The following is a 14,075-nucleotide window of genomic DNA, read 5'->3' on the forward strand; positions in this document are numbered from 1 at the left end:
CCTAAGCAGCTCTTTGGGAGCTGTTACTCTGTTTTTCTACTTCTTGGTTTGCACCTGTTTGCGATGGACACCAAAGCAGCACAACAGGCAGCAGCAGGTCCAGGAGAAGGAACACATGGAGAAGGCAGAGCTTGTCTGAATGGAGGTTGTTCTCCCCCAGCTGATCTTGGACCTTCTGATGGGCGTTGGCAATGCAAGCAGTGACAATCCCACATAGCCACTCTCACTCTCCTGCAGTGGGATGGGGGAGAGATTTGGAAGAATGAAAGTGGGAAAATTCATAGGTTGAGTTGATAAAGACAGGTTAGTAGGTAAAGCAATAGCTGCATGAACAAGCAAAGCTAAACAAAGAATTGGTTCAGTATTTCACATGGTAAGGCTGTTCTTCAGACAAGTTGTGCAGCTGTGGGATGAGTGAGTTCATGGGTGAAGATCTTGCTGAAGGGCAGAACTTAAGGGTTGCGGTAAACAGGGTCACATCTGGCTGGTGACTGGTTACCAGTTGTGTTTCTCAGGGTTCCCTTTCAGGGCTGGTTCTGTTCAATATATTTCTCAATGATGTGGAAGCAGACTTGACTGCACCATTAGAAGTTTGCTGATGATTCCAAACTGGGAAGTGCTGCTGGTGCTCCTGAGGGACAAGATGGCTTGCAGAGGGATCTGGGTAGCTTGGAGCATTGGACAGTGACTAAAGGGCTTAAATTTAACAAGTCTAAATGCACCTAGGATGGAGTAGCACTTGACACAGGTCTAAACTGGGTGAGGAGTGGCTGGAGAGCTGCCTTGCAGGAAGGGGGCTAAGATTACTGATTGGCAGCATCAATATCATGCTGCAGTGTGAGCCTGGGCAGCCAAGAGGGCAAACCATATCCTGGCATGCATCAAACACAGCCAGTCCAAAGAGGTGATTATCCTGCTGTATTCACTGTTGGCACAGCCGCACAGTTGGGTATCATGTGAGACCCACCATGTAAAAAAGATGTGAAGGTTGTTGAATACATCTGGAAGAGGGCAACAAAGCTGGGGAAGAGACTGGAAGATATTTTCTCTGAGAAGCAGCTAAGGACACTGGGCTTATGTAGTTTGGAGAGGAGGAAGCTCAGGGTTGACTACAGTGCTCTCTGCATCTTCCTTAGGAGGGGTAGTGGAGACGTGTGGTGGCCAACAAGTGGCCTGGAGGCCTCACAGTTACAGATAACCCTAATTATATAACTGAACTAGTCTAGACCATTAGGGAACCAGTTTAGGCCATTAGGGGCACAGACAGCTATTGGCCAGTAAGCCAGGTGGTGATGAAATTCAACCAATCGGGACCAATTGTGTGAACTTTCTAAAACTATATAAAAGGAACTCAATAAAAGTTGACTGTTGTAGCATGAACCTCAAATGTTTTGTTGTGTGACTGTCTTGATTGTGACAAGGGGTGATACCCGATGTGATTGGTAATAGCCAGGCCATGGGGATAGCGGCGGAGATGGAACCCCAGTGGAGGAGGGCAGCCAGGAAGAGCTGCCCACAGTGGGGTTTGCTGCAAAGGTCCAGACTGTGTAAATAGAAAAAGCCACTGCGGACATGGGGACACAAGTTTCCACTGAAAAAAATGCCATGGTATTGGTGTGGACCCTCTTTTTATGCAAACGGGGGATAAAATACGTATACGAACAGGCTCTACAAGGCTTGTCGGGGCTCGAGAAGCCTGGGGGACACCGTTGCAGACAGCGCCACTGTCAGCACCTGAGGAGCTGGAGGACCCTCCTAGCTGTGAGCGGCCTTGAGAACCAGAGGACTGGAGCCACGCGCCACCAAGAGCCATGCCGGAGCGGGCGACGAGTCACATCGTCCAGCAACCACCATCTGCAGCCAGAGCCCAACACAGCTCTGAACCGGTTCTGAACCAACCATGGCTGCGCCGAGAGTCACTATCTTGGAGGGGCCCCAAGCAGCCACCCCTGCCCTGGGACTGGGGAACGGGGCATGGGCAAAGTAGCCGTGGGGAGTGGCGGGCGGCACCTTCCTGGGTGCTGCAGCCTGCCATGACCTGCTTGCCTGTGGTGGTGCGGGTGCACGATGCGCAGAGCAGACACAGAGTTATTTACCGAGTTGAAATGCATTGAGAAAGGCTCCTGTGGTGAGGTCTTCCAAAGAATTGATAATCAGACACAGCAAGGCAAGTGATTACCATAGAAATTCTTAGCCAGGAAGTTTCCAGCAGTAGAAAGATGCAACAACAACCAACAGCTTGCTAGATTTTGAAATGTTTGGCATTATGGAATTTAAGGACCATATCTGTGAGTTGTTAAATATTACTGATGTTTGCCAAGTCTTTTTTGATATTGATGTAAACTTTGAATTAACAAAAACTACTTAGATTTGATTACGACTTACACAACTCTAATGAAAGTCTGCTTTATTAAACGTGAAATTATTTTGCAGCATTTAACTATGCACAGGAATGACTTTTGAAGATTCTGGTGTTTAATTCTGCTAACTGGTTTTACTATTTACCCACTTAGAAATAAGCTAAAGGTTTTTAAGTGTGCCTTTTTGGAACTGGTGTAAGATCATGTCAGCTACAGATTCCAGAGAGGGATGTTGTTATCTGTACTGATGATGCATTTGCAAAATTTAGTAATACTTGACAAAATTGAAATAAAAATCTGAACGTCACCTTGTCTGTTAAGTGTGTATTTTTACTAAGCTTTAAACTAGATGCCGGGCACACATAGGGATCCACCCATATTATTTTACGTTAGTTGTGTACATTCCTTTGATTATTTGTAAGTTATTTATGTTAAGAAACTTTTTCAGTAGATATTAATAGAGGTTTGTTTTTAAGATATGATAGGGAAAACCTCCCAGCCAAGGTCTTGGCTCTGGCCAAGCCATGGCCCTAGCTGGCAGAGGAAGTATGCCATCAAACCCAGGTGTTTCCATCCTAAGAATGAAATCAAGTCACTTAGAATTGTAAATTTGTTCTTATAAAAGCTGGACCCCATTTCTCAAGGTAGGCTTGGAGGCCTTGCCAGGGAGGGGCTTTCCAAATCCCTGCTAGGAAAAGGGGCTCTGCAGCTATTGCAGACCCTGGGTGATGGTAAACATTTAGGCAGTTGTATTTTTGTTCAGTGGTGCTTATTATTTTGTTGAATGTATTGTTTTACTGTTCATAATGGGATAGGTGCGTCTTGTTCCTGAACACCCTTCTGAATTTAACAGGTTGAATTATGTTGATTGAATTATTAAGGCTGAGAACAGAAGTGGGTACTAACAACCTGAATGCATCTAAGTGGCACTATGTACAAGTACGTATTATGACTGACTGGTGCTCACCAGGTCAGGGCCTGCATGAACATTGAAACCTTTTAAATGACTCTATTTAAAAAACTATTGACCTCCAGACTGACAGCCAGCATTCATCTTGGGTGTAAGTTTAAGGCTTCTTAAAGGATTAACCAATGATACCATAATCCACTGAATTTTTGATCAGTGAGGCTGACTGTGGATACTGAGAGTCTGGTCAGAGAAAGAGTCAGATAAACTTTCCCAGACATTCCTCTGGGAAGTTTTGAGAAAACTTCAGAGAAAGAATTAAAACAATCCTGCAGCTGGTGTTTTGAATGTGCTGTTTACTTTTAAGAGGTGCAAGAAGGGTGTTGTTGCTAACGAGCCAATGTTGCGAGGGGTGTTGATTAGGGACCAATCAGGTCCACCTTTATCGTAACTATCTATAAAAAGAATGTGTGGTTTCTAATAAACTGCATTTTGCCTTCTGAGACTTTGGAGTCTACGTGTCGTTTTATTCATCCGTCCTCAATACAGCAGCGACATCTGGTGGACCCCGGATGTGACTGCAGCCAAGACTGAAGAACCACGGGTCTGGGGGACCCCCTCGTTCTCTGCAGCCGACACTGACGAACAAGGAGTCCGGTAATCTCCGACGTTCCTTGCAGCCAAGACTGGAGACTCGCAGTTGCCCCGTCCTCCAAGATGAGAGGTACGGTGCCTTTTCCCCGTGCCTCCTAAGAGGGGGCAGGTCTTTTCTGACCGTAGGTAGTGGAGACAGCTTAGCCGACTAGGATGGGTGTCCGGAGAGTTTGTGCTCCGGACCGTTTGCTTAGACAGACTGCTGGGAAGAGATTCCCTTCAAGATGGGGAATCAAACCTCTACAGAGGAACAAATCGTGCTTTCTGTGTGGAAGGACGCATTGCCGTGCATGGAAGTTGCTGTATTGGATCACTCCATGCACGCCCTGCTTTGCTGGGCAAAGGCTCATGGATTTTCAGTGTACGCTGGGACTGCTTTTAGTTTAGACACTTGGCAATCGCTAGGAGCCCGGCTGTGGCAAGAAATGTCCAGTGGAGATAAGGACACATTTGAATTAGCTGTTACACGGGGCACTCTTTAAAGCGCTACAAAACAGGACACCCGGGGCGGGCGAACCGGATGTGGCCGACTCAGAGGGGGTGGACGATCCGTCTCTGGACAGTGATGTGCCGGAAGGCGAGGAGGCTGAGGGGGCTGCTGGCGGCTTTCCTTCGGCTCCGCCCGGACCCCTGAGGGACACAGAAGCTGCTCGTAAAATATATCCCTCACCGCGAGATTACGTCCCCCCGATATATCCCTCTTCCCATGATTATATAATGCCAACGTATCCGTCACCGGTCACGCAGCTTACGAGGGCTTCGTTACCCGAGCCTCAGCCAGAAATTTCTGGGCGTCCTCCTCCATTCGCCCCGCCACCGCCTCTCCCGGCACCACAAGCAGCAGCAGCCGAGCCTTTGCGGCACCCAGCTTCGTTTCCCGCCCTGCCGCCTCCTCTCTCTGCGTCTCAAGCAGCGGCGGCGGAGCCTTTGCAGCAGACAGCTTCGTTCCTCCCGCCGGCGCCTCCTCTCTTCACGCCATAAGCGGCAGAAGGGGTGGCTCCACTGCAGCCAGCACCATTTCCCGCGCCTGCCCCTCCCTCCTCCGCACTGCAAGCAGAGGCGGGGGTGGCTCCGCTGCAGACAGGTGGCCCACCTGGAGCCGTTGTCCCCTCCCGTTCCAATCTGCAGGGTCGGCGCAAGCGTCTGTACTACCCTCCTCCCTCTGCCGCGAGCGGAACTCTGGGCGCCATGCCTTCTGTTTCCGCTGTATAGGTGCCACCGCCCACAGCGCCCACCACGGCTACCCCATCCGCCTCAGCGTCTCAAGCCGGCCCGCTCTCTTCCGCTTCCTCCAAGCTGTCCCACGTGCTGCTGCCCCGGGATGTGACACGGATGAAAGCCGACAGTTTGTCGCGCAGCGGGGGAGTGCCTCGGCAGTTGAGAGCCGGCACCGACGCGCTGCGAGAATGCCTCAGAGCCACCTGTGGACATTGCCACCCTGTCAGGTCATGAGTGCGACCAGAGCATTATGGACGTTTTTGGGAATTGGTCAAATTGCGAGCTCTGGAAATGGGGAATTGGGACTTGCTGGGGAAGATGGGAATGCCCGGCGGCGGTATTATCAAGATCGTAGATGCAGCGTGGGGAGACACAGGGGAAAGTCAAGCGGTTGTTCCAGCATCTGCAAGAAGTATGCAGGTGAATCACGGAGGCAGTGTAGCCCCACAAGGGGGTGTCCAAGCCTTTCCCGTATTTAAGGCTGTTCCCAATGGGACAAATCGACAGGCATGATGTTATCGCGTGGGAAGCTGTGCAAGATTTACAAGATAAAGTAGCAAAATAAGGGCTTGGTTCTTCAGAAGTTATCCAAGTTATCAGGGTGTTAAACACAGATCTGCTTGTCCCATTTGATATAAAACATCTGGGTCAAATGTTGTTCCAACCTGTGCAATTCAGAGTTTTTGAGAACAACTGGAGGCAGATAGCTGATAAGGCTGCAGCATATAATATGCGGATACCTAAGGGTGATTCCAGATATGCCGTTGGAGTAGATGCTCTTATGGGAACGGGTGTCTTTTCTAATCCTAATGTTCAGGCTGGGACCCTGGGATTCTTGAGCAGGGTCAAAAGATAGGCATTGGAGCACTGTTAAAAACGACAGGAATGGCTGCTCCCAGGCCAAGATATGTGACAATAACCCAAGAAATAAAGGAACCATTTCTGCCATTTGTTGAGAAAATTGCACCAGACTTAGAAAGGTAGGTTGAGGATAATAACTTAAGACAGATTTTTTGTAAGCATTTAGCAAAGGATGACACCTGAAGACTGCAATGAAAGAAAGTGATTCAAAATGACAGGATTGTTCGAATTTTGTGGCACTGTAAGGTGATTAATTGTATATAGAGCTTTTTCCAATTGGCTGTGAGGGATTTCTCCAGGCATTCCCCCTTTTTGTTTTTCAAGAACACAGTTTAAAGTACCATGAGTGCGTTCAATAATAGCTTGACCAGTTGGAGAATGCAGAATACCAAATTAATGCAACACTCGCTATAAACGTAAAAATGGCCGCATCTTCTGTGAGATGTAGGAGGAACCATTATCACAGAAGAAGGTACCTAAGATCACAAAAGCCATCCTCCAATGGGCAATAACATCGTGACCCTTTTCTCCAGTATGAGCAGATACCCACATAGCAGAGGAGAAGGTGTCAATAGACACATGCACATACTTAAGTTGGCCAAATTCGACAATATGGGTGACATCACTTTGCCAAAGCTGCAAGGCTTTTAGGCCTCTGGGGTTTACCCCTTCTGGTAAAGGTGCAGCCAGGCCATGACAGTCAGTGCAAGAACTGACAATGTTATGAGCCTCCGTTGGTGTTAACTGAAATTGTTTCTGCAGAGCATGTGTACTTTGATGGAAAAAAATCATGCGATGCTTGCGCAATTTTGTCCAGCTGAGGTGCTACCCATGCAGGGTTAGCTAACCTGTCAGTCCTGGCATTACCTTCTGTTATGAAACCTGGTAAATTGGTGTGACTCCGAATGTGCAGGATGTAATATGGATGAACTCAGGCCTGAATTGCACACCACAAAGTTTTCAACAAATGAAACAAAGCTGCATTATTGACTTATTTCAGAAATGAACAATCTAAACGTTTGGTTAAGTCTGCTACATAAGCAGAATCAGTGACCAGATTGAGAGGTACCTGAGAAAATCACTGGAATGCCATGGCAACCAACAGCCTTCAATTCAACCAACTTGGCCAAGCCTGACTCATGGCCTTTCAGCACCTGCCACTCAGATTCATCCTTCCAAGTAACAGCTGACTAACAAAATTTTACCTGAAAATCACATATACTAATTTCAGTAGCCCAAACTATTTACAAAATTGTAGGCTGGACCAGACTATGCAGCTGAACTTGCATGAAACAGCTGCCTTGACACTTAGCTGTGAGGAGAATCTCCTTACCTGTGGCACTAAAGCTGAACTGAATTTTTAAAGTAATTGCCTTAGTTATTGTCAAAGAACTAAAATATTACTGGAATTCTGATATGTGAACTATTTTCACCTTGATTGCAACGGACAGCATTAACTATTTCTTCTCTTTGGTAGGCTGACTGTCCGTCCATAATCCATGCAATCAGCAGTGAGTCTCTCAGCCTCAGCAAGTTGAAACCAGTAAGATGTAAATATCAGATAAATTGATTGTCAAAGTTTACAATGGGCAGCTTCTCAAACTTACTTAGAGGAGGTTCACTAAAAACCATTACATTATAATAATGCTGGTTAAATCTGAACACACACACATGGTCTGCATGTATCAGATGTGCAAAGAGCATCTATTAAATGCATCTGTAAAAGGTAATTGAGAAAGTAACAAAATTATCACTGAGTTTAAATTCATTTTAGTATCTGCCCCAATGTTTTTAATATATAACTCCCTTCTTTTTTATGAGAAATACAAATTTATTTGGTGTTGCGATTTGGGTTTGCCAGCTTGAGATTTCCTGGCTAATGCACTAATTACGTAGTGGATCCAGCACTGGCTAAATTGTCAGGCACCTAGTAGAATTATTTACTCCTTTTCTGCTGTGAGATAAGGGTTAGGAGGAAGACAATGCAGGCTTAAACTTTGAAGGGTATAAAGAAAACTTTATTAACAGAATTAAAAGAAAAATAATAAAATCATATCTTCACTATAGCCTTACAAAAAGAATTTCAGCCCAAAACTAAGGCATCTCCTCAATCTCCTCCTATCTAGAATTTAACTCTCTCTTCAATGACCTTAAGAGTCTCATGTTGTTGTCTCTACATGTCTTTACCCTTTCCTTTTCTTGATTCGGGAGAGAATTGGTGTTTGTAGATTTCTTTGTTCTCAATATCAATTTGTTTTCAATATCTCTTTATAAATTGAAACAGTTTTTATAGAGTTCTGTATCATTGACAGGTTGATCTCATCTAGGCTCTGCAACTGAGGAATCACTGTGTTTTTTGCTGCCAGTCATGTGGTCTCTGCCAACACTGCACAAGCTGTGCTGGCTGCGGCGCTACCCCATGCTTTTCCTTCATGCGGGGCACTGGGAAAGAGTAAGAAAAAAACCCTGTTGCTGCTGCTTTTGTCCTTCAATCTGCAGTGTAGCAGGCTAAAAATGGGTAAGCAAACAAAGTCCACTGAGAGTAATGCCAAGATAGCTGTGACCATGTGGTGCTGCCCCGATCCTGGCCGCGTGGCCCTGGCTGTGTCACTGCTTCTGGTCCAGGACGGTGGCAGCTGCATGGCTGCTCTTGGTCCCCAGGACAGCGGTGGCTGCATGGCTGCTCCTGGCAACCACGGGGCCATTCCCAGCTCTGGTGCCCGGACCCTGCCAGGAAGGGGCCCCAGCCACCTGCTGGGACAGGGCCTGATGGGCTCCCTGGTGAGGGGCTTGGCAGCCTGCTTACCACACCTCCGGGGCCAGAAAATCTTGGCTGGGCCGCACGGGGGCTGCCCCGACTGGGTGGTGCTGCCACACACTGCCCCAGACACGCACGGGGCCCAGATGGCCAGTTTACCTCTTCAAAGACTGGAAGCCAAGAGCGTTTTCCTGGACTTTGTTCCTTCTTAAATGTGCTTTTCCACAGGGGCATGTTCAACTCCTTTAAGTAGTTTAACTGTCTGTCGATCTTCAAACCTAGCCAGCTGATTGGCTCTTCAAAACTAGCCAGTTGATTGGCTCCAGCAATCCCCACATGGAACTACACCCCCCAAATGAAAATCAGACTTCCATTATACCGTGACATTGGGAGAAACAGGGCATCCAAGAATTAAACAGTGAAATATTATGCCTTACCACTACAGATGTGGTATTTTACCCGAACTTAATTCAGTCCAACTCAATTTATGTACCACAAATGAGTGCTGGAGACAGCTGAACAACATCACAATGCATGTTTAAAAGAAACCAGACTTTACTAAACCAGCAGTTATGGAATTGTTTATATAAAAAATGGAATAGTGTGGGAACATCTAGTGCTTCCTTGTATGAACTACTGGAAAGAAGATAAGAAAAAGTAATTACAGTAGTAGCTAAAAGGAAGACATTATTGAGTGTGCCCATGGTACTTTAAAACGCATCTTTAAAATCAAAGAAGGAGGTGTGGGGATGGTATATACCCCCATGAAAGCCTTGGATGTTCCTCAAATTCTCAATCATGACCTAACAAACTGACAGTTGTCAGATGCAGGATGTTGTCAGCAATTGTGGGACAGTTGTTTGCCCATTGCTTCACTTAGCAATTGTGGGACAGTTTGTCCATTGCTTCATTTAAACTTGAAGATTAAACAATTTAAGGACAAGACTAAGCAGAAGGATATATACCCTTGATATGAAGATTTGCCTATAACTTCCTTTAAATTCAAGAATCGGACATTTTAAAGACAGGACTGAGTAGAAAGGATACATATTTTATAGTGGAAACAAGACAGCGGTGCATTAGCTCTGGCAGTTTTTTGAATGTTATCTCTGACAGTGTTTGGCTTGACTTGTTTGTAACTTTCTTAAGTTTGTGTAATTAGGCCATAGACTAAAATAGCCTGCGGCATACCACCCTGCAAAGTTGTTCTTGATGGCTCCCAACATGTTTGTAAAATCTCTTGAAGGTTATGTGGGATAAACCAACAGCTGGTAAGGCTAGACTTGTCGAGTTGGGTAAAGAGCCTCATTTGAACTAGGAGTATTATCTGTGTCATCATCATTATTCTGTACATTGTGTCATGTTTGTCATCCTGTCTGCAAGGGCCCTGCTGAGGATGACAGACATTGCCTTTGTATTTAAAAACAAAAACAGGGAACTGTGGTGACTAACAGCTGGCCTGGAGGCCTCCCAGTTATAGATAACCCTAATTATATAACTTGATCAGTCTAGGCTGGAAGGGAAGCAATTTAGGCCATTAGGGATGCTGACAACTATTGGCCAATAAGCCAGGTGGTAACGAAATTCATCCAATCAGGACAAACCCTGTGGGCTTTCTAAAACTATACAAAGAGAACTGCACTCAATAAAAGTTGGCTGTTGTCACATGAACCTTGAGTGTCGTGTCGTGTGTCCATGTCAACTGCAACGAAACGCAGGTGCTGATCTCTTCTCCCTGGTACACAGTGCCAAGACTGGGAATGGCTGAAAATTGTGTCAGTCAGTAAGGTTCTGACTTAAGGAAACCATTTCTTTACCAAGACCAAACCCTGTGGAACAGTCTTCCTGGAGAACCAGTCATGCTTGACCTTGCCTTTCAGCATTTAAGAGTCATTTGGACACTGCCCTTGATAACATGCTTTCACCTTTGGTCAGCCCTGAAGTGGTCAGGCAGTTGGACTGGGTGATCAACCAACTGAGATAGTGTATTCTATTCCCATATGTGCATGAAATAGCCAAATAGGAGACTGGAACATGATCACATTTCTCTGTGGAATCCTCTGAATCCTTCCCGCTCCAGGAAGACCCCAGGGCATTGCCTTGGAAGAATTTACCATAGAGTTTCCCCCACCTAGTCAGACAGAAAAGACTCCTCCGTGGAGTCTTGCACAACACCATGAACCACTCCAATTCCTTTTCCCATATGTTCCAAATTCTAGTGGTTTTTCCTTTCCCTGTTTCCTTCTTGGTTGTGGTATTCCTGGTGGCCAGCCCCATCTTCCCTGTAGGCCAATGGCCTTTGTCCTGATTTTCCTTCAATGTGCCAACATAAACCTTTGCTGGAACAGAATCATAAAAAAGGCCTTTCTGCCTCTCTTCACTGAGCTAGCCATGGTGAGTGTGGTGTGTGGACTTGCCTGCTTTGCCTGAATGCTTACCCAAGCGGCTTTTCCACAGCAGATGCCTATCGGGGAATAAGTATAGGTAGCAGCATCCACCATCTAAACCCCACGCTGGTACATTTCACCTTAGCAGGATTAAATATTCTCTTGTTGTTCCTCATAACAATTTTGACTAGAAGCTGAAGTGTTTTGATGACCTCACACTTCATTTTTGTACACATTTTTGTACACATTTTTGTTAAAATGAAATTTTCTCATTCAGAGCATTTCCCATCATGATGTGAAGATTTTTTTCCCTTCACTTTGCTAGAACAATATAAAAGATCTTTCAGTTCTCATTTGAGTTTCACTACAAGCAATGATCCAGGTTGAACTTCACTTCCACTCGTTGATGAGCCTAAAATGTAGCATGCAGCTGGTTACTGAGTTGCAGTATATTCCAGGAGTTAGTGTTGTTTGAATACAACAGCTATTGTGCTCACAATCCAGTAAGTTGTTATATTTTTCTTAGCCTAACTCACCAATAAAAAAGACTCAACCCTTCCTCCCATGCCAATCCTCCCAAACCCTAAATGCTACTGAAACATCCAGTCGATCTTGTAAAGTACTTTATCACCTATGTACTGTTAAAATGGGCTAAACCCTGTTTGCCACAGGTGAATTATACAGATGCTGTTTTACCACTGAAAACTCAAGTTTCTTCACAGTGAAGCCATCACTGAGCCTCTTGAACTTCTCTGAAGAGCTGGCCATCATTTGTTGGTTGTGGTTGCTAAAGGTTTCAAGACCTGGAATCAAGTTAGTGGCTTACTTTTTTTTCTTATTCAAAATAAAGGTAATATGTTTCCAATTTTCAGTGAAAAGCCTCAGTATTTGAGTCTTGATAATAATTTATAAATGCTGCACATGCCATGAAATTTTGAATTTCAAAACACTATTTAGGAAAAACAATGTCTGCTGATACATATTCTTTCCAAATCTAATTGTTATAGGCACTGAAAAGTGAGGTCTTTATTAAGATATGAAATTATATCAAAGTCTGGATATGTGTTATGATGAAATGTGTCATGCATAGCTGTGTATCTTAATGTTTAAAAACAGAAAAAAAAATCTTGGAATCATTATAAGTTTTGGATGGTTTGGATGAATACAGTATCTGAGTCCCTCTGGGATGTATGTGTGTTTCTGAGATCATCTGGGGACTGTTGGCTCTGGCCTTGGACATTTGTTAGCGTTTACTTTTGGATCCTAGCAGTCATGTTTTCCATTTAGGCAAAGACCCCGCATGGACTATAGCAGGCACCAAAGGTATGGGGGGAGCTGGACAGGTGTCCCTCAACAGCAAGAATCATGCAAACACTTGACCAATTGTGAGGCATTCTGCATGCTGGGCATCCCCTGAGTGGGGAGCAGTCCCCAAAGCATAATCTTGCATCATAAGCACTTCAGTCCTTGTTTGAAGGCAAAGCTTATCCAGGAAGACAGGAGAGTTAAAAAAAAATAAGGCAGCTGCAGAGTTGAGGAATACTCCCCAAATGCAGGCAGCTCAATGAGCAGCTGCAGTGCAAGCTGTGGGTTGTACCATGGGTGGGGGAAAATGGCCCCTGGCCACCAGCCCTGACCTGGCTGTTTGCCTAACAAATGGCATGGAGACCTGTGGCACCAGACAGAGAGGGGTGTATGGTGACTGTGGTGGTCACAAAGGGACTCTGTAGAACCCAAACAAACAAAAAGGGAACTCTAGATCAATTATCATGGCCAAGAGGCATATGTAAGGGGCATGATGTGTGTGTGAGGAACGTGTCCACAGACCTTATGGATACAAAAGCCCGAAGATCCCTTTGTTTAGGGTCCCTCCCCAGAGCCATCAGCTTGAGCTGTTGTATTGCTGCTGCAACATGATTAAATGCCTTAAAGGAACCAGACTTGTGGGACTCTACTCCAGGAAACCTATGGCTTAAGTGGTGAGGGAAACCTGTCTGATTGTGTGAGAGAGGTGTCTGTAGGGAATTAAGTGGGACACCTTTTGGCTTGCTGAAGCCACCTGCTGCAAAGGAGCTTCAGTCCCAGTAGTTCAAATCTGGGGTGGTGCAAGTGGGACTGCTAGAATGACATCAGAATGGTCAGACATGAATGTTTCCTTAATTTATCCAATTCCCTGCAAAAAAAGGGAAGAGAGCAAATTAAGGAATTAATGTACGGTTTCAATTCCCCCCCCCCCCCCCCCCCCCCCCCAACCCCATTCTAAGAAGCTTGTTATGGCACTCAGGAGGCTGTGTAAACTGGGAAAAAGATTACTTTTGAATGATGTGCAGTTTAGAAAACCAGAAAAATTAAGAAGTGGCTCACAAAACTGTACGGTTCCTGTTTGTGTCTAGAGATTGCTTGTTGCATAATGTGAACCCTGGTCCTGAAGCTAGGGCCTGTAGGATTTCTGTATTAGTGGATGAGGTGGCGGTGCTTTAGGCATCAGTAGGCTGGCATACACACGTGGCTAATTTTTTTCCCCTGTTTTTTTCTTATTCATGTCTAAGAAGGGATTAAATCAGAACAACCTTCCCAGGGGTGTGGTAGAGAGTTTTAAGATGGATCGAACAGGGTTCTAGATAATCTCATCATGGCTCTTTCCCATGAAAAAAGTTGGGCCAGATGACCTTCCAGCCTGGTCTGTTCTAAGATTCCATGTTTTAAAACTTTGAAGCCCACTTACCTCTTCCTTGCAGGGTTAAATTGGCCTAAGCAAAGGTGTGAGCTTAAATACTGTAGTAGGTTTGTAATAATCTCTGTGATGCTTTCATTGTGGAGCAAGAAAGCTGACACACACACACACACACACACACACACATATATATATATATATATACACACACCAGGAAATAGAATGCTTTTATTTGCTCTTATCAAATCTGCTTATC

This window comes from Onychostruthus taczanowskii, unplaced genomic scaffold (assembly GCF_017590055.1).
Source record: "Onychostruthus taczanowskii isolate IOZ18803 unplaced genomic scaffold, ASM1759005v1 scaffold232, whole genome shotgun sequence".
NCBI lineage: Eukaryota > Metazoa > Chordata > Aves > Passeriformes > Passeridae > Onychostruthus > Onychostruthus taczanowskii.